At 40.0% G+C, this 21,443-nt stretch overlaps 1 non-coding gene across 1 annotated transcript; it reads left to right on the plus strand.

Annotated features, from left to right (window-relative positions):
* Window positions 1-21,132: 21,132 nt before the first annotated feature.
* On the plus strand, window positions 21,133-21,205 carry Trnaf-gaa. The gene has a single exon. It is a non-coding gene; the product is annotated as a tRNA-Phe (tRNA).
* Window positions 21,206-21,443: the final 238 nt, after the last annotated feature.

Raw genomic sequence — 21,443 nt, forward strand, 5'->3', positions numbered from 1 at the left:
TTAACAAAGCTAAATACACCAACGGAATGAAGTTGGCCATGAAAAAATATATCCCGGATCTAGAGATCCGGATTCGAATCCGGCTAAGTCAAATATTTTTTCATAGCGAACTTCATCCGTTGGTGTATTTAACTTTGCACCCGTGCGCATGACTGCGTACAAAGTCATTTGTTCCTGCAGTGCTCAACAGTGAAGTTTATTGTGACGAAATTTATAAAAATTGGTGGTACAGTAGTGCCTCTCCATCAATTGCCTTGACCACCAACACATAATTGCGGATAGTGCGAGCCGTCAAAGATTCATTCGCGCATACAAACCTCATAGCTTGTCTTTTTCTCAGTCCTCATTGCGGTTTTAGATTCAACTATCTAGTTGTCTATGGTGCTCGTGTGAATTATTGAATAGGTATAATATTTTCTTTTGACATTTCAATTAGTTTGGTTTTATCATTAAAAATACAGGAGTAATCACCAATTCAATCCTTCGTCATCGTGAGTAAATGACTTCGAAAAGCCAAATAGTTCTAGACTTCGAAAAAAAAATCCCATAATCAACCTAAAATTCCCTCAACGTTATATAGTTCTCAAAAGTATACTTACTTATTCGTTATTCAACGAATAAGAACGTGGATGTTTTGATATCACGAATATTGAATGCCTCCTCGAAATGATTTTTGTCTGGGCTGTACTGTTTGTCGGGATTCAGATTCAGAGTCTTCAAATATTAATAGATCTACATTTACATAATACACTGCGAGCCATGGACGGATTTAGGGGGGGCAACAGGGTCTGGCAGGCAAACGGTATTCTCATATTTGGGATTAAAAACTACATGCAACTATTACTATGTGTAATTCACTCTTAAATTTTAATATAAAAGTTATTAATATCGAAATATTTGAATAGCATTTTCATTAAAATATAAATTCATTATGATTTGTATTAATAATCTCGTCTATTTTTAAACGTGCCCCTTTCCCCCCTCTAAATCCGCCTATGCTGCGAGCCAACTTTTGGGTACTTGGAAGGGTACTAATTATCAATTTTACTTTGTTACTAATCACCAATATGCAGGATTCAATGCACCATTAGTTCGCTTCATGAATAGGTTAAAAATTATAAATATGATTCATGCAACGTATATTTAGGATGGTGTGCAGCACTGGGACTATGATCTTTAACCTTTGATTGCTCGCTAAAAATTTTCTCTGGGAAATTTTCTGAGCTTTCCTTAAGGATTTCCGTTTTTTCTCTGACCATGCGTTTTGTTCCTTAGTTTTTCTCATTGAACCTTTCGTTACGTTCTATGCTCGTTGATATTTTATCATTTTAGGGTAACCACACTTTTTTGGGCTACGTATGTGGGATGGGAATATATGGGCAGTTCAATTACCTTTCCTCCTCTTTTAAGTAATTCCCTGTTAGAGATACCTACATCTCTAGCTTTCAGAACAAAATTCTCCTCAACGCCCCTGCTGCTTGTGGGATTATGGGACCTCGAACGAATCATGCCGTAGGAAAAGCGGTTTCCTTCCGGGTTTTTTCCGGAGCACGCACGCAATCGCTGTCCCGTCGCTGGAAATTGTGTGTCTGAGTCTTTCTGTCTCTTATATCTCGACCGTTGTCACGGAACGAACATCTGCGAGGACCTCTCGACTAACCGAGAGACTGGTTAGCCGCGAAGGAAAGCCGTAGATCTTGAGGGGGTGACATCGAGTTCGTATGTATGTCCGCACAGATGCGGAAGACGCCCCACATGAATCATGTGGCGCATATAGTTAAGCCCCTCGCTGGGAAAACTCCCCCCTGGCGAAAGTCTTCTGACACGCCCCCGATTCGGGAGAAGTGACTCGGTCGGAAGGCCATTGAGGTGAGGAAAATTATAAGTAAATGGAGCATTCATTGCTTCAAGAAAACTAATGTTACCTACTGAGATCGATGGAGAGAATTCTTACGATCGTGTCACAGTACATGTGGTATTTCCTTAGCGATTTCTTTTTCTCCGACTTCAGGTTATCATTATCATGTGGTATGAATAAGAAAAAGATATAATGACGTAGAAATATTCTAGGAAATCTACTATATAACTACGAGGAAAGTTCAATAAGTAATGCAACACATTTCTTTTCTAAAACAGGGGTTATTTTATTCAGCATTCAAACACTCCATGTTATTTCCCAAAATTTTAGCTACACAACTCTATTTTTCAACGAATTCTTCATTCAATGCTACGGCTTGACTCCAACTTGAAGAGAGGGCCTCTATGCCAGCATGGTACCATTGTCCTGGCCTCTGTCGGAGCCAGCGTTGTACTGCATCAATAACTTCTTTGTAGTTGGGCCGGTACGGGGTACCCCTAAAATCCAAACTCGTTATAAGCGTACCGATTAAACTACCTGTTTAAATCTGTAAAAAATAGCACTACTGTAAATTGTCCAGTGGATTTCAGGAAGAAGAATCGGAAATGATTATTTACTTGTTTAGAGTTATCTCGTGGCACAACTTTGAACTAATATAAGAGATGGAGTTTGGCATTTCAATCGCGGCCGGATGTACATTTATTACATGTACATAATACCCTGCGAGCCACCTCTAGGGTGTTTGGCAGGGGGTGACCAATCACCTCCATGCAGCATGCAATTGGACTCGCACATGCATGTTCAGCAGTTGAAAAAATTTGGTGAGTACCGCCTAAATGTTTTTTCCAACTACAGCACTGATCATCCCCGTACCAGCGATGATGAAACACGCGTTGTCCACCCACTCCCTGTACATTTGCCCACTGACAGATCACTGTAGACATGCGGAAAGCACCTATGAATATCTTAGATATCCTGGATTTCTGCCAAAAGAAACAATCACTGTCCGTTACGTTGTTTGGGACGTTTGTTTCCGTTTCATACGCCATTTAAACATCTCCGTATAGCACAATCTCCTATCGGAAGACAATGCAACTATACGAGACCAAGCGGGAATGATTGAAAATGTCCCACAAGAAATACCAAGTTTTTTTGAAACTAAAATTGGCCGTGAAAAAAAGTGATACGTTACTTTTTGAACTCACCTCGTTTTAAATAAAATGTTAACGAGGCGCAACTTTCAGCGCTAGATTTGCAAGTAAGCATAGAATTGAGGTAACATTTATTCCAAAACGGTGTTAAAAAAATTGATCATAATAGTATCAGATATAACTTGGTAGAAATTTGGCATAACTATATCAGAGTTAATAACCAATTATAATTTTAACCGCGCATTTAACTTCTTGTACAACCAAGCTTTCGGCACTTATTGTTAGTGCCTATTTCATGTTAATACTTTGCTATTGTAACTCCACAATATATAAACATAGAGGAGGGGGTACATGGCAGAAGACTCCTACATTAGATATGGAGAATAAATAGGAGGGAGTACAGAGCAAGATTGGGTTGTTAAAACAGTTTTTGTTGAGTAAGACACTCTTGTTTACTTACTTAAAGCAGTTACACTCGTTTAAGTATCTTGCACAAACTGGATATATTTGAGTCAAATACCTCATCGAGGAGCATCAAGAAGTGAATATGTAAATATAAATATATATTTTTTCAATTCCTCTGGCAAACACCTCTTTTGGTGGCTTGCATGGTAATATGTAGATGTAGATTACCCTACAAGCCCCCTACAGAGGTGTTTGGCAGGGGATGAACCATCACCACCGTGCACCAGAGAGCAAAAATTTACTCCCATCGACATGCACTGCGCAATCATAAAGTTCCAACTACTCACCCACCACGTCTTGCACTTCTTTGTTCCTCTTCATTTCCTTCCTCTCACCATCACCGGTATCCTCCACAAATTCTGTCCACTATCGCTACAAGTGCAAATGAAAATAAGGATTGCTGAATTTAATTTATTTCATTAGCAGCAGGCATTTAGGATTTAGGTATCTCAGGAATTAAAAGTGGCTGTAGGAATCCTGTTTTGTTTTTCGAGCCTCCTTTTGCATTCACCCAAGCGTGAAGAACACTTCTTACTATCCCTTTTTTGTTCAAGTTTCTCTGGTATACCTAACATCACGCGAACATAAAATTCTTCGGCGAGAACCCAACCGATGAGCATGAGGAATCTTTCTGGGGCAATCATGTCACAGCAGTTGCTACGCGTTCATCCAGAAGTCCGCTCTCGATCGGAATCGTATCCTCTCTGACAAGGTCGTGTGGTAAGGCAGACGCTGTGAGGAATGAATTGGGATCTAGGGGCGAATCTTGGGGGTAATCTGAGAGACTGAGGATGTTCAAAATTATTTCAGTAGAACAATTGTTTGTTTAAATCAGCTTAAACATCTTCATATTTTTTTGAGAATTGTCTTACCGGTGTTTTGTCGCCATGACTACTTTGAATTGATCTTACCTCGCATAGATATGTTAAATTAATTTTTATCCGATAAAATAATTTAAATTTCAATGTCAGTGTATTTGTGTAAAGAACGATGTCTTTTGTTGGAGGTCATACCTCCCGCGTGAATTTAAAGGTTTTGTTGTCATTATTTGTGTTCTTCGGGTTGCGGTGGCTTCCAGTAGACTCCGAAATACGCTCACCCAAATGACTGATTGGTGCATGCTCAACCGCCCAGATACCACCACACACTTACTTCCAACTCACGGTGATACTTGAGTTCCGATAGACTCATCTTTCCCTTCGGAGACTCCCTATTAATAACCCATACGTGGTAGTACGGGGCTTGGAAATGAATAGAGGTCGATTCAAAATTATGAATGTGTCGCTTACGATGAACTGATTCATTAAAAATTGAAATATATAAATGTACGTAATTGCATATTGACTATTTCCACACGTAATATAATTTTTGGTTTTTTTCCCGGCGAACAATTGCAGTGAAGTTTTCTCGGGTTTCACACCGGGTCAGGTCCTCCATTTCTCCTTCCAACGTTTCGATGAACAACTTACCCATCGTATTCAGGGAGTCAGGAATCCAATTCATTGGATTCCTGAATCATTGCGCCTTGCATGCAATTTGACCTTGTATTCCTGAATCCCTGAAGACGATGGGCGAGTTGTTCATCGAAACGTTGGAAGGAGAAATGGAGGACCTGACCCGGTGTGAAACCGGAGAAAACTTCACTGCTATTTCCACACGTCTTTACAGATGTCTTCATCTACATCTACATAATCCCCTACGAGCCACCTCTTGGGTGTTTGGCAGGGGGTTATCAATCACCGGCATGCAGCATGCAATTGGACCTGACATGCACACCACACGGTCCGAAAAACGTCACGCATAAAAAAGTCTTATTTCTTAATGTATGTTTGTGAATTTTTTTAGTATTTCTTAGGTCAGGTTTTGTGTGTTCCAGCTTTATTGAATGATTGCCTCAATGAGTATTCGGCAAGTTTTGCCTTCGTATGGATATGCAAGTATTATTTGTTGGTATGCGTATTATTTTTATGCTCGTGTGGAGTGCATGTGGGAATCCTCTTGCATGCTGCATTCTGGTGAACAGTGGCCACAAATAAAGGAGGTCTCAATGAGCTACCCATCCCACTCTACCTCAACTGTATGGGGTCATGAACCAGAGCCTCTAATTGGCAAGTTTTGTATTTGCATGACTACGCACGAGTATTTTGCTATGATACGTAATATTTCCATTACCATTCGGTGTGCATGTGGCGGTCCTCTTGCATGCTGCATGTTGGTGATTGATCACCCCCTGCCAAACACCCTAGAGATGACTCTCATGGTGATACGTAGATGTATATTGGTCGTGGGCTCATCAGGTATATGTATTAATTTTATTCGGCTAGAATTCCCGCTTCGATTCCTATAGCTTCGCCTCTGGTGGGTTCCACGTTCGTCTTTTTTTTTCGCGCTTACTATTGGGAATCTCCTGGCATTCGAATCACGCGCTCCCATAACATCCTTCACTCCTCACCTGTTCGTCCTTCTCATCTTGATGTCAACCCGAGGTCTCGCAGAGATTCCTTGCGCTCTTCGCTTGGATTTATTTATGGGTGGCGGTCATTCCAGCGGCGCGAATGGAGTAATTACTCCATTTACAAGACGGCTTTGGGCATCACCGTCTCCGGATGATCTGTCTCCCTTCCAATGACCCAAGATCAGAAGAATGTTTAGCGATTCAAGCGATCACATGCTTGAATCTCGTTTTGAAAGTTGATGCTGTTTGAGTCTGGCCTTCGGACAAATGCTGAATTTTTTTTCTCCTGAACCCGGATTCCGAAAACAACTTTTTCAACTGCGAATGACATTCTTTTCGTTCTTTTTCCTTTCCAAAGGCTATAAATGAAGTTAGTGAGGAACTGAGAAGAGGAAGTTATACTATTAACCTGATCGTCATTCCAGGGTTACTGTTTATTTGTTTGTTTTAATGCATTTACACTGTTTTGCTCAATGCTAATTTTGCTACAATGATGACCTAGGTTCCACTTGCAGGGTGTTTGGTGGGCAATAAGTTTATGGTAATGCGTTATTTTAGTGATTATTTATCAGTACAGTGAAAGAAACTTGCACTTTAAATAATTGCCATGGCAAGTCTAGCTTAGAGCAATGAGATAGTGGGAACGGGATTGGAGCTATATTAGAACTAAAATATCGCAGGTATTAGAGTCCCTTACTGAACGCGAAAAAACAACCATCTTGAATATATCGGTTCTGCAGTCATTTTTCCCAATTCAATCCATGTGACCGTTTCCACCGTAATAATTAGGCTCTCTCAATATACCTTGAACACCTGGCTTGAAGTTTTTTGCTTGAAATATCTGCAAAACATTTAATTTAATATTTTTCCCTTCGATCGGTTTGACTTTCTCATCCTAATTCCTAATCAATTCACTAACACTATTATTTTTATTGTAACAATTGTTAACAAATCTTCGTGCTTGAATCTGAATTATATTTGTATTCCAAACCATTACATTTCCATAAGAGTGCACTAGCAGCGAAAGCACATTGATTTCATTTGATTATGCCCTCAGCAGGGGGAAGTTAGGCTCTAAAAACAACAAGGAATGTGTTTCCATTGTCCTTGTTGTCGCGTAGGATATAATTAGTGATGTTGGACATTATTTATTATATTATATATTACTCATATCGGTTTTGTTTCATCTTCTATAAACTCAATTACTTTTAATCTCATTTTATCCATGCTTTATCAAATCATTCAAATTTTCCGTTTTTTGTTGAAATGGAAGCCTACCCTAAGTCATCTGTGGATTCATTGAAAAGACAGCAGACAATACTAGCCATCTACATCTACATCTACATAATACCCTGCGAGCCACCTCTAGGGTGTTTGGCAGGGGATGATCAATCACCAGCATGCAGCATGCATTTGGACTCCATCTTGCACACCACACCGTCCAAAAAACGTCCCGTATAATAACAAACTATACTACTATATGCTGTTAGAAATAGAATATAGAATAGAAATTCAGAAACATGCTTTAAGTTTTACATAGGTTAGTAGGCTACACTACAAGTCATGCAATCTATTTACGAGTTCTATTGCTGCCGTTATAATCTCTTATTGATCGTGGAAAAAATGACATTCGGAATCTGTCTGTTCTGCAATCTATCTCTCTTATTTTATTTATATGATCTGATCTTCCGTAGTACGTTGGCGTCCGCAAGATATGGTTAACTTCGTCAGAAAAGACACTGCTCTTGAATTTATCTAAAAGGTTTAGTCTATTTTTCAATCTACGGTCCGACAGAGATTCCCATCCCAGTTTATCTAAGAGGTCAGTTACACTAACAAGACTATCGTAACGACCTTTCACATACCTGGCAGCTCTTCTTTGCACGCGTTCTAACTCTGTTATTAAGCCTTTTTCATGAGGGTCCCAAACACTGGCAGCGTATTCCAAATGTGGTCTAACGAGGGAAAAGTAGCTAATTTCTCTCACTTTGTCGTCGCACTTTCCTAATATTCTTTTAACAAAACCCATTTTACGATTAGCTTGACCGGTTATTTCTCGAATATGTTTATTCCACGATAGATCATAATTGAGTCTAACCCCTAGATATTTCACGGATTCAACTGCCTTTAACTGGGTGCCCCGAATAATATAGTTACGTTGTAGGTTACGCCATTTGAGGAGTCGCTTCTGACCTCTTCCTTCTGTTGAGTGTTGAGCACTGAATTTGGTGTAGATTATAGGCAAGGAAATTTTTTTTCTCCGCAGAGAACAATTCCCTTTAAATCTCTCAAGTTCCATATATGTCAAGGCGCGAATGATTATCCATTTTCCGTAAAAGAAAGACATTTTTTGTGAAAGTCATATTTAATGCATACCCTTTCCGTCGCGTCGGTGATATTTTTTTCGTTTTATAATCATCTAAAATTGGATTTTTTTGGGCCAATTGTTTTATCATCAGGGAAAATTCACCAACTTCCAAAGAATGAACTCATAAAATCTCATTCCTTGGTGCAATATAGCACACCACCATGAGGACTTTTTTGAATTTATATCGATGTGCGACATTGAAACTACCTGTTATTCTTGTTGCCTTCATTATTAATTATCGCTAAATTATTCCTATAATTCCCAGAATGTTAGCCTATTTATTAGACCCCGGATATCGTTACTTTAGGCTGGTTCGATAATGTGCTTCTAATGCTCCACCTACTTAAAGTGTTGACCCCATGCAGCTACTCCCTTATCCTCTTAGTTAATTTTGTTTTTATCAATAATAGCACATGTGGGTGGGACTGAAGAGAATTCATTGAGACGAACCTCAGTGCATGATATCCACGCTTATTTATCGGCTAAAAATAAACCTAAAACATGGTTGGTTATCACCCGCCTGATAAATGCACATCAAAGAAATTTTGGTTTAAATATCACAATTTTCCTTTACTGCCTGCTTTACCTTCTAAGATATTTTCCATCTGAAGATTTTCAGTCTTTGCTTCATAAATTGGGGAACCTGTGAACGTTGCGTGACATTTGTGTATGTTTCTCGCAACCGTGAAATTGCTGTATGCTCCTTCCTCCATTACGTCTCATTTAGCATTCCACCCCACGGTTGTTATAACTTAGATGACTCGAGGGTGTAAGCGACACCGAAATTAGTGGAAGTTTCATCCCCACACCAGAGTACATGTAGTTCCATGAGCTACTTAGAAAGGACGGGTGTGTGCAAGTCTTGCTTGAATGGTGCCATTTTCCAAAGATCAACATGGGGAGATTAGAGAATAGGCACTGACTATCACGGGATGGGGACTCCAAGATGACAAAAGAACGAGTGGGGAAGAAGGGAGCTTTCAGCTTTGTGGCTTCCTTAACTATCCGTTGCCTGTGGGGAAAGGGGACCCAGAAGAAGTGAGCAGCGAGGAAGGCGGGGAAGGAGGAACTTCGGACACTTAGGGCGAAAAGGGGGATGGCTCACCACCCCTCGTGAATGGACGGGAAAACCCGTGCAATCAGCATCAAGTGGAATCTTTTGCAGGTTTGGAAAGGTAGAAGTTATGGACTCGAGGATAATACCGCAGTCCCCAGCGGCGCGGGAAGGGTGCTGCGGATCGCAATGACCCTGCACGAGCTCAAATGAACCAGCTTCTCGGTCATTAGGGAACCTTATTTTTGCTTCCAGAAATCCCTGAAAGGGTGAGAACCGCCATGGTGGCGCCGAGGGTTAGTCCCAGTGACTTTTTGCCTTTTGTTTACATCTACTGCCCCCGCATACCATCTCTAGTGAGAACAGTTAGGGTCCCATTGCCATCAAAAGCTCTTCTTATCGTCTTCCCTTTTATTTCGTTTTTGCTTGTCTTCCTTTCCTTCCCTCGCTTGAGAGTGCTCGGACATGTGAAATTCTCAACGGCTGGTGATTTTTATTTCTCAGGAAACTTTTTCCCCTAATCCGGTACTCACGCTTTAGCCTCGATTACTATCCTCGTCTACCATGGCTTCTAATGTCCCGTGCGGTCTGGCATTCGCCCAACAGACTTACCGCGTGACCAATTACTTCCAACTTGACTAACGTTATGTACCGCTATGTTGTATTATGGTATAATGGTAGCCCCCATTATGCGATGGTTTTACCCTGTTTTCTTCGTCATTCTTGAAAAAATGTAACGATGAAGGCAAGTCGGCAAAAAATATACAAAACGTTATTTTCATCTTCTCTTAGTAAATAATTAGATTTAAAAAAGGAAATTATGCAAATTAAGTTCTCACTGTACTTCGTGAGCAGTTATTTCTAAAAGGGAAATGTTTTGCCCCGATGTTTAAAAGCTAATCACACATGTGTGTGGCACTGTTATACAATCTTGCACTCAGTGCGTTCGATCACCCCATGCCACACACCCTGGTGGTGGTTTTCACGGAATCTCGTAGATGTAGATGAAATATTTGACGGAATATGGAATCGGAACCGCATGGGAGTACGAAGTTTTTTGTTCTTGAGCGAAATAGTTCTTTTTGACCGTGTGATGTACCTGTAGGGATTTGCTTGCATGTTGCATATTGATCATTGGTCACTACCTGCCATACACTCAAGAGGTGGCTCGCAGGGTCTCGGGTAGATGAAGATGCAGTGCCTGGCTGATGAGGAAATTTTAATTACCCCGTTCAGTCAGAATCAGTGGGCAGGTCACTAAGGAAGAGTTTTCTTTCCGAGTGTGAGTAAGAGTCGAAGGCTGCCAAGAATTCGCGAACCGTGGGATGTTTGTCACGGTACGGAAAATATCCGAAAGGAACCTCTTTGCCCTTACCTCACCCCATCCCTTTTAAACTCCAGGTGCACCTATTTTTCAGAATGGCTTTCGTCTTAATGAATTCATCGTCACGAGGTTGCTCTCAACCGATTTTACTATTTGGTATAGAATCAAAGGAAACCTTCGAGAATCGGTCCTGATTAGACGTGAACGCTAATAATGGATGTTGACTATTTAAAATTAGACAGTTATTCTTGGAGTGCCTTGGTATGCTACGATTAGGAATGAATTCTAGTGTCTCCCCATGTCTCCTCACGGGTTCATTGAACAAGCTTCCGCCCAAGTCATGGAGTGATTCCGACTAATCGATGCTCACAAGTGTATTTATTAACGAGATATTACACACAAATATATGAAAGCATTCGTGCAATATTGCAATTTAATGATCACATGTAACTGAAGAGAATTTCGTCGCGAACTTCGTTGGTATTTGCTATTTTCGACACGTATGTAGTTGTTTTCGAGGCTCTAAACTTCTCGTATTTTATGTAATTTCACTGCATATGCATGACACCCGGCTTGCTACCTCTGAGGCGTTTGGCAGAGGATGATCGATCACCAACATACAAGGAGACCTTCACATGCGCACCCATCGGTCATAAAAATACTACGCATAATAACTAAAACATTCAACATTCATGCAAAGGCAAAACTTGCCAACGACTGGTAATTCTTACAGCAAAGCCATGCAACGTTAGAACAATGGAAAAAAGCATGTATTGGGTCGTCCTAGCGAGTTAATTTTATCAATCGAGACACCGTTGATATCCTTAATAGTACGTGGAAAAAAAAAGACATTTTAAATGCCTATTTCCTTTATTTTCCTCTTATGATCTCGCCTACCACGATAGATAACGAAGGATTTGTTTCACGTCGTCTGAAAAAAAATCCGAATCTACTGCTATGACTTCGTATTCGATATGATTTTGATATAATTCGCATTAAAGTTTACTAATGTGACTTGGTGATATTCTTGGACTGGTGATTCCCTGGCCTCGAATCCACGAACTTAGTCTGAGGCTTTGTTCGGTTAGGCATGATGAATTCTTTTTGCGATTTTCACGAATTTTGCGAAATAAGCAAGAGAAAATGCGCTGCATGTCTCTCACTGAAGTGATTACTGATCTATTTATTTTACCCGTCGTATTCGATATGATTTGGATATAATTCGCATAAAAATTTACTAAATGTGACCCTTCGAAGTTAGCAGAGGTTTGCGTTGTTTACAACAACTCCGTTAATTTTTGTGGTATAAACTATTTGTTTTCGGAAAACTGCTAGTAATAGATGTGGCTTCTTTATATCAAAATTGCAAGATATAGGAACGGAAACTACGGGAATGCCAAGCGCTCAAAGTTGGGCACCTTGATTTTACGCGCAAAAAAACGGGTACTTTTTTGAGAAAAAATTAAGTACAGGAAATGCTATTGAGCCGAAGAATTTTTAAAGTACACGATATAACGTAGAACTAAATTCTCTTTCGTATGCTTTTTATTGCGTTGAAATCGATTGCTTCATTTAGACGCTAGAGCTCCTCATACTCGAGTATCTTGCTTTTTTTTTTTTTACAGACAGTAGTACTTTCCGACTGATGCTTTGCAATGCAGCGAATTCTTTCCCTTTGTTGTCAATGGAGAGGATGTTGATCCGTGTGGTTTTTCGTGAAATGCGTTGGAGGCTAAAGCCGTTGCTTTTGAAGCGGTCGGTCGCCTGCATCCATGCGCCTCATGGGAAAGCAACGATACAATCTCTGGAATTATTTCGGTAATCTGCGTGTGGCGGAGTGTCATTGACATAATGACCCCTTCTTTTCGTGGAAACACCAGCCCCCTATCCCGGAAGCCGTAGGTCGAAATAGCGGGGTTTGATTCAGAGTAGTGGTTTTCCGTAAACCTATGCTGTCTTTATCATACGTGTCCTATGAGAAAGGGGTTTCCTTAAAACAATGACTGATTTTATTTTTGTTGGGATATTGCGATTTTGTTAGTTTAATTTAACAAGTAATATTTCTTTCCTATTTTTCATGACTGTGTCATAATTTGAATTCGTTTTGCTCCAGAGATGTGAAGTTGCGGTGAGAGTTGGTTTATTAATATACCGTTTCATGGAAAATAATAAATTGACGTGTTTAGTGAGAAGAATAAAAAATTGGAATGCTTTAGAAATGTAGAAGTGAATAGAATTTGCGAATATCCATCTATATCTACGTTATATCTACCATGAAATCAACCACTATGAATTTTGGCTTTGGATGGGTATTTTTACACATCATTTTCTAAGCTGCATGTAGTATAGTTTAAGGTGCTAGAACAACGAAAAGTTAACACATGTAGCGATTCCGAATCATTTCTTTCTCTACTAGTTCTTCCTCCATTTCATCCTATCATTATTCGAGTCAACATTGTCACCATGGTGCATTGCACATTTCATTACATAAGAAACGCAATTAGATCCAGAACTACGAACCGAGCGAAATTTTAAATGATGTAAGAACTCCGAAAATGGATAAGTATTTTTACCTAAATAGTTGTGAGCTACTTGTTTTATTGCTTTAGGTGCTGTCATAATGGCATCTGTGCCGCGTGTGCGATGTTTAAACATTTATATTATTTCTACAATTACCTTGATCCCTCTCTGGCACGATTCGTAATCAGTTAACACCATTTTTCTGCTTATTCGTATTGAAATGCACTCCGTTTTCTCACGCGTGGTAGTGGAATATGTTTAATTCATTATTTGTGACACTTTGACATTTTTCTTGAAATAATTTTATTTGTGTTAATCTTTATCATTTATTGAATGTAATTTTTTTCTCTATCGCTCGCAGGAGATGGATCATGAGTATACGGATCAATTTTAATTGCGTGTAGTTTTATTACGCAGAAGATATTGAGGAGTTTCCACTGTTTTTCCGACTTTTTATCGCCTCATATTGAGGGTAATAATGCGAAAATTTCTGCAAGGGAGAATTTAATCAGACCGCCAATTGTCTCTTGGCGGAGAAAGTCACACGGACACTTGCGAACATAAACTCGGGCGCGATAAATAACCAGTTCCGACCGCATATGTAGAGCGCATGCTCTGTGCGGAAGAAGAGAACACTCTTCTCTTATTAATTCATCTCACTCCAGTTCCTCATTGGCGGCTCACGTCTTTCGATTCTCAACGCCGATCGTGTTACAACCTTTCGCTTTCTATAATATTGTGCGTGGGAATATAAAAGAAAAATTCATTGTGGGTGAAAGATATCTCCTACTTGACATAAGTCTACTGTTCTATAACTTCCCGGTAGGAATGTGGTGGGAAATCTCCGAGCTTCTTTGTTTCCCAGTTTAATTCTGTGAGCAGTATTCCGCGTTGGTTTACGGCTGACTCTGACATGTATAACGTTAGATCTATGAGGGAAATGAAAACCTATGCCTTTGTCTCGAAGAAACCATTGAGCTATGAAATTAGTCTTCATGAAGGAAATGTTATGTAGGACTTATAATGGCTATTAATTGTATGCTGGGAATTGGATGGAAAAATTTTATGTTTATTTGAGACGAAAAATAATGAACGGAATAATGCAATATGTAGACCTTTTTTCGAATGAAGTAGGCTCAACTCCTATTATCAACTGTGGCCATAAAGCTACCCATCCCACTCTACCTCTACTGAATGGGGTCATGAACCAGAGCCTCTAATTGGCAAGTTTTGTCTTTGCATGACTATGCACGAGTATTTTGCTATAATACGTAATATTTCCATGACCACTCGGTGTGCATGTGGTGGTCCTCTTGGATGCTGCATGTTGGTGATTGATCACCCCCTGCCAAACACCCTAGAGATGACTCTCATGGTAATATGTAGATGTATATTGGTCGTGGGCTTAAATTCACTGACAGCCTTACTATAATCACCAGGATGGAGTATGTTAGTGTAACTGACCTCTTAGATAAACTCGGATGGGAATCTCTGTCGGACCGTAGATTGAAAAATAGACTAAACCTTTTAGATAAATTCAAGAGCAGTGTCTTTTCTGACGAAGTTAACCATATCTTGCGGACGCCAACGTACTACGGAAGATCAGATCATATTAATAAAATAAGAGAGATAGATTGCAGAACAGACAGATTCCGAATGTCATTTTTTCCACGATCAATAAGAGATTATAACGGCAGCAATAGAACGCGTAAATAGATTGCATGACTTGTAGTGTAGCCTACTAACCTATGTAAAACTTAATGCATGTTTCTGAATTTCTATTCTATATTCTATTTCTAACAGCATATAGTAGTATAGTTTGTTATTATACGGGACATTTGTTGGACGGTGTGGTGTGCATATGGGAGTCCAAATGCATGCTGCATGCTGGTGATTGATCACCCCCTGCCAAACACCCTAGAGGTGGCTCGCAGGGTATTATGTAGATGTAGATGTAGATGAAATATACCTCATGCGCACTACCAGGTTATCAAAAATGTGTCTATATGCAAAATATAAAACGTGAAAAGTCGCGCAGATGGTTTGAAATCCCTCCGAGTATGTATTGATAGCTCGATGCAACACCGAACAGGAACACAAATACACTGAGGTACACACAAAGAAGTTAAAATCTACCAACGGTTAAGAATCAAAATCATGTCAATCCAGGGTAGGTTAGAATTAAACTTACGGTTAAAAGCGATGAAATAAAGGTAGAAAATATGGCAAGATGAAAAACGCAGGGCAACAAAAAGAGCAAAAAGTACAAATAGAAATGAAAAGCTCGCTATAGGCCGTCCTAGCGTGTGCCGCGATTATTTCATGAATGGCGAAATTACCCTTAAGGTGTGTTTGCTCGAAGGGTAAAATATAGATGATAGATGTAGTATGATCATATCTCACTCCCTCATTCATATAGCTATTTAATCTCTTGTTTATATCGGTGAGGGTGAACTCACTTGGGTCTTAACCACATATACATGACGTTGGTGATTGAGGGTGGACGGGCTAGCTCAGGATGTTATTGATATATCAAATTCCGGCGATTTTTAGTGTTTCTGAAGACTTCACCTGCTATTTGAATCAGGACTCTTCAGTTAGATACCCAAAGCTTTACCCTCTGGGCCAACATAGACCTCATACCAGTTTTGTATCTCGGAGGGATGCAATGGAGTCGATCAATCAGACCTGAAAACGCATTTTAATTTTTAATATTCGGTAGATGGAAGAGAAAGGTAATTACGGCGAAAAGGAAATCTTTTTCATTAAGAATTTCTCCTATCATTTAAAGATTATTGTCGATTTAAAGTGGTCGCTATTAATTAGTCGCTGGATATGCAATTCGAGAATACTTGTTAAATTACTATAAACTTGTATACAATAATCCATAATTGGAAAAATCACTGTCAATAACTTTTGATGAGTTTGTGTCGTAATTAGAGCTCTGCCTCACTTGATCAGGAAGAACCTGTCATAAAAGGAAGGAATTGATCATTTGAGTGTAAACAAAAACGAACCACGGGAGGAACATGAGGAAGGCCGTGGTGAATTTGCAACGCAGTGAGGAGCTCAGCATGATCTCGTGATGTCTTTTATTTATCTAGCCACCTCTAGGATGTTTGGCAGGGGGTGATCAATCGCCAGCATGCAGAATGCAAGAGGATTCCCACATGCACACCATACATATGCATTTGATACGTAAGTTTCTATATCCTACTTATGAAGGCAATCTTCCTATGGAGCTTTATCATGCAAAGTATGCTGTTAAAAATATTAGAAAAATTCATTAGCATGCATTAAGAAATATAGAGACTCTAACAGCCAATTAACCAATTTCAAAGTCCTTACACTGCCTTACACTCTTATCGATAGCGGAGTACATTAAATTCGGAATCTATGTGTCCTACAGTCTATTTCTCTTTATCTTCGTAGTCTATAAATGTGTACAATCTATCCTCTATATTATTTCTCTGATGGATACCTTTTTCTCAACTTATACGCAACCAAACTCTACAAATGAGGTACCAAAATGCACAGAATTTATCAGAGAACATGCGACGGCATATCTTACTTCCTAAATATTGCTATTGTTTCCTTAAAATTGGTTAAAAAAATAATCGATTAAAAAAAATCGATTCCGGCAAGATTGTCCTCATCCCAAGAATACGCCGTCGGATCCCACCATGCCTTTTAATTTGACTCGCAGACAATTTCCCATTAAGGTTTCCTATGCGATGACTATTAACAAGGCTCAGGGTCACATTTTGCAAAGAGCTGGCTTATTCCTGTCTGACCCTGTATTCTCTCATGGCCAACTTTACGTAGCATTGTCTAGGGAGGGTAAGATCTTTTCAAAATATTTTTGTAAATATTAAGGAAAACGCTATACAAGTATTAACAGAGAATAGTGTAATTACTTCCAATGTTGTGTTTAAAGAGGTCCTCTGACCTCAATTTGTACATAAACATTCCAATTAAATTTGTACATAAGACCCTGCCTTTTTTTCTACATTTTAAAATTAGAAACGCACCTATCCCTCTGTGGACCTGCATTGAAAAGAGCGGGGGAAGCCCGCTGGGAGCGGGCGCAGCACGCTTGTCTCTCTTTTTACATGCGAAAGGGACCATCAAATAGCTCGAGAAGTAAGCGACATATCGGAAAACGGAAAAAATATTAGTCTCCTCATTTCGAATTCTCTATCACAATAAAAAATAAATAAAAACTGATGAACGAGCACAGTGGTACGGCCGATATATTCTCGTTGGAGGACTGCCCTCTTGGAACTGGAATACCCATGAAATGGATGACACAAATTTGTATTTGCTTTTAGGGGACATAACCTAGAATATAAATAAACTTAATTCATCTCCCATCCGCATTATCCTCTCCCCTAAATAGTAATTATAGCTAAGTCCTCGCGGGGAAGGACGTAGATATAATTTCTTCTGTGAAGGAAGAAGCAATTCCGAGCTGGAACGTACTCACCCGCCTAGAAAACCTTTTAGCAAGCCTCGTCGCATATACATAATACCCTGCGAGCCACCTTTAGGGTGTTAGGTAGGGGGTGATAAATCACCAGCATGAAGGATGCAAAAGGATTCCCACATGCACACCACACGGTAAAACAAAAGTTACGCATGCTAAGCAATTGAGAGATAATCCGCCCATTTACTCTTGAATGCCGTGGGAGAGAGTTTTATCCTCTCGTCTTCTCTTGATTCCATGACTTCTCCCAATGAGGCACTCGTGTGATCCCAACACGTAGGGTGTGGCTAAATCCGATTTTTTTCATCTTCGGTTGTGCGGTCGTAAAAATGAAAGTTTTTACTGTATCACTCCAATAAAACGCAGGCATACTTTCCATTGATGCAATAGATGCGTTCATACCCTTTACACATCTGTTTTACGTGCCACACACCCTGTTGGTGGCTTGCACGGTACCTCGTTGATTTAGCTGTAGTTGTTTTTATAGCTTGGAAATAGGCGAAATAGGCGAAATTGCATGACTTGTAGTGTAGCCTACTAACCTATGTAAAACTTACTGCATGTTTCTGAATTTCTATTCTATATTCTATTTCTAACAGCATATAGTAGTATAGTTTGTTATTATACGGGACGTTTCTTGGACGGTGTGGTGTGCATGTGGGAGTCCAAATGCATGCTGCATGCTGGTGATTGATCACCCCCTGCCAAACACCCTAGAGGTGGCTCGCAGGGTAATTTGTAGATGTAGATGTAGGCCTCGGCACGCTTAGAACTTTTGCTCGAAAAATTTTCTCAAGTTAGCAATACGATAACGACATATTTAAAAGAAATTTATGCTCCATATATATTATTTATTGTCTCAATACGTCGATGAGAAGAGAAGGCTGTTTGGTGAATCCATAATGCTCTTTTGAAGCTAAAGAAAATATGGATAAGTGGAAATTAATTCCAAAATGGCGAAAAGCGCAGCTTGCTGCTTGTCCATGTGTTAGAAGTCTCCTGAAAATCCCTTGACCAAGAGTTCCTTAATAAGTAAGCGGAGTAAGAGGAGGATGGAGGAGAAAATTATTTACGGACAGAATGAATGGGAATAGACCTTTCTTGGAATTGAAGAGGGACGTTCAATTAGGGGGTGGAGGTTAGCCATTCGCAAAATGCTCCATATAAACCTACCTTAACTGAGAGAATAGCTTTTGTCATAAATTAATAGTACTGCAATTTCACCAAAATTATACTCTCGGGGTGGTTATATCAATCTTGCATTCAGAAAATTGCATGGAAAACAATAGCGAAGCATTTGGCTGCACTCTTGCAGTATGGGTAATGCTGCCTCTCTGCTCCCGTCGACAGCGCGAGCTGATCAGAAGGAAACGCGTCCTTCCGTCCGCCGAGTCCATTTTCTCTCCATCTAAGGAAGCCGATATTTTTGAATCGGCCGTGAGAACAGCAGTGCCGCACTTAATCGTCTCTTTTAAAAACAATCCCTCCTCCCCTGCTCCACATCTTTCGAACGGGGAGACCGTGGTGATGCAACTCTCTCTCTCTCTCTCTCTTTCTCGTGCCTTTATATCCAGAAGCGGTGAAATTCGCCCTTCTTCTTGGCGATCGCCTCATCCAAGAGAAAGCCCCCTTCCTCCCCTATCCACATAGAAGCGGCGTGATGAACCACCCATAAGAAGACGCCCATTATCGGGCCTAAAAAAACTGATACACATTTACAAGCCATTGTCAATGGAAGCCGCAGACTTGAAAAAGCAAATGACAGATTCTACGGGAAGAAACGAACTTTCGAATCGCTGGGAAAAGCTGTAATTTTAATTTGCTGTGCCGCAGGGATGGACTCGTTCTCCTGCAGCATGAAATAAATCCACGCTAAGTTTGTATGAGCTTCCATACTAGCATTCAAATCTAATGCAACAAGGAACGAGATTATTTTGCATGATGGTTATACTATAATATCACAGGCCGATTTTAGTTTCTTTTTTTGGAATTGCTACGAAGGGGAAGAGGAGTTGTTGGGCAATAGAGATAAGCAAATACGATCTGGCGTGTTATTTCTCACGCCTCCTGAAATGAGTAAGAGTATCGTTTATAAACGCCAATTTTACAATTTGCATAGATATTATGTCTATTTTCATGTTACACTTATGTACGAGTGGAGTACCCGATAGAATTTAAAATGATGCATGCTCTTTGCAATCAGGATGTTTTCAGTAAGAGGATCAGATTGAGAGTCACCAGCGAAGTTACTTTCAACCTCGAGGGCAGGGGGTCAGATCTCAGCCTAAGCGCATCTTTCCTAGCGGATTAATTCCATATAAAAAGTAGAGAGATGCAGCGTGAGGAGTTCTACTGTTGGTATAGTATTCTGGGCATCGCAAGGGGCGTTGAATTAGTGGTCTCCTTGCTGCTTGTGATTAGGGTAATTATCCCGCTGACTCTTGGGTGTTGATCTCTGCCCTACCTATCCCTCCAACAAAAACATCTTCCCGCAACACATATTTCAGCCGACAATCATGCTCCATCAATTTATTCATGCAATGAATGCATGCGATTGATCCAGATGTTAGTGGCATAGAGGTGAAAATAACCATACTTAATTGCGCCAGTGTAATCGGAGATTTTAAATGAGAAGAGTAAAAGGGACTAAAATGGAACATATTACAGATTTATGTAGTTGCATCTCGTTTAAAGCTCACCCAATCGGTATTTACGAAAAATTTGCCATAATATTAGTTAAAATCTAACTTTTCATTGTTATTCATATATTCGATCCAAGATATTCAGTCCTCCACACTCAAGCCCCTCCATTTTGTGAGGAGCACGGTATTTCGGACGTCCCAATTTATTTTGCAAATAAAGATTCTCACGGACAAACATTTGGCCATTGTATCCACAATCCTTGACATTTTGGGACGCATTGATTAAAGTGTGAACGGACGGTCGGAAGCCACTTGGCCAATGAGTAGGGAATTTAAGTGGAAGGGGGAAGAAGGTGTTGGAGTTTTTTTATGCCCGTACTAAAGTAGCGAAAAGAAAATGAGGCAAGATTTCCCTCCATAACCTTTCCAGAAGGTCTCTTACCTACCCAAAAGACGAGCTCCATCAGTGTCTAACCGCGGAGGATATATGTTTCGAGGAGGAGCGGAATGGACCGCCACGGGCCACATACCAAGCAAACGCCGTGCTGGAGAGACGAGACAAATATTCTCACGTCCGAGCATAAATACCGACCCGAGAAACTAAGGGACAGTTGACGAGAGAATGAGAATTTTTCAGACACCTGTGTATTAATATTATACCGAGTCTCATGCCCTCCAATTAATCAATTCTACCAATTAAAGTAGGTTTACATGGAGTATTAACGAAGCATTCCGGAAGTACCCCACTAATCATAGATTTCCCTCTTCAATTCAGAGTAAGTTCTCCTCTCTTTCTTTATTTTTCAACTGCCGAAATAGCTCAGTTGGGAGAGCGTTAGACTGAAGATCTAAAGGTCCCTGGTTCAATCCCGGGTTTCGGCATTTCTTTTTGACCCGAAAAATATCTGGGAGTTACTCTATATTATGATCTATCGTGAAATAAACATATTCGAGAAATTAAAGGTCAAGATAATCGCAAATTAGGGTTTTAAAAGAATACTCGGAAAGAGCGACGAAAAAGTGAGAGAAATTAGCTACTTCTGCCTCGTTAGACCTCATTTGGATTACTATGCCAGTGTTTGGGATCCTCGTGAAATTGGTTGAAAGCATATTTAGAACA

This window comes from Ischnura elegans, chromosome 1 (genome assembly GCF_921293095.1).
Source record: "Ischnura elegans chromosome 1, ioIscEleg1.1, whole genome shotgun sequence".
Taxonomy (NCBI): domain Eukaryota; kingdom Metazoa; phylum Arthropoda; class Insecta; order Odonata; family Coenagrionidae; genus Ischnura; species Ischnura elegans.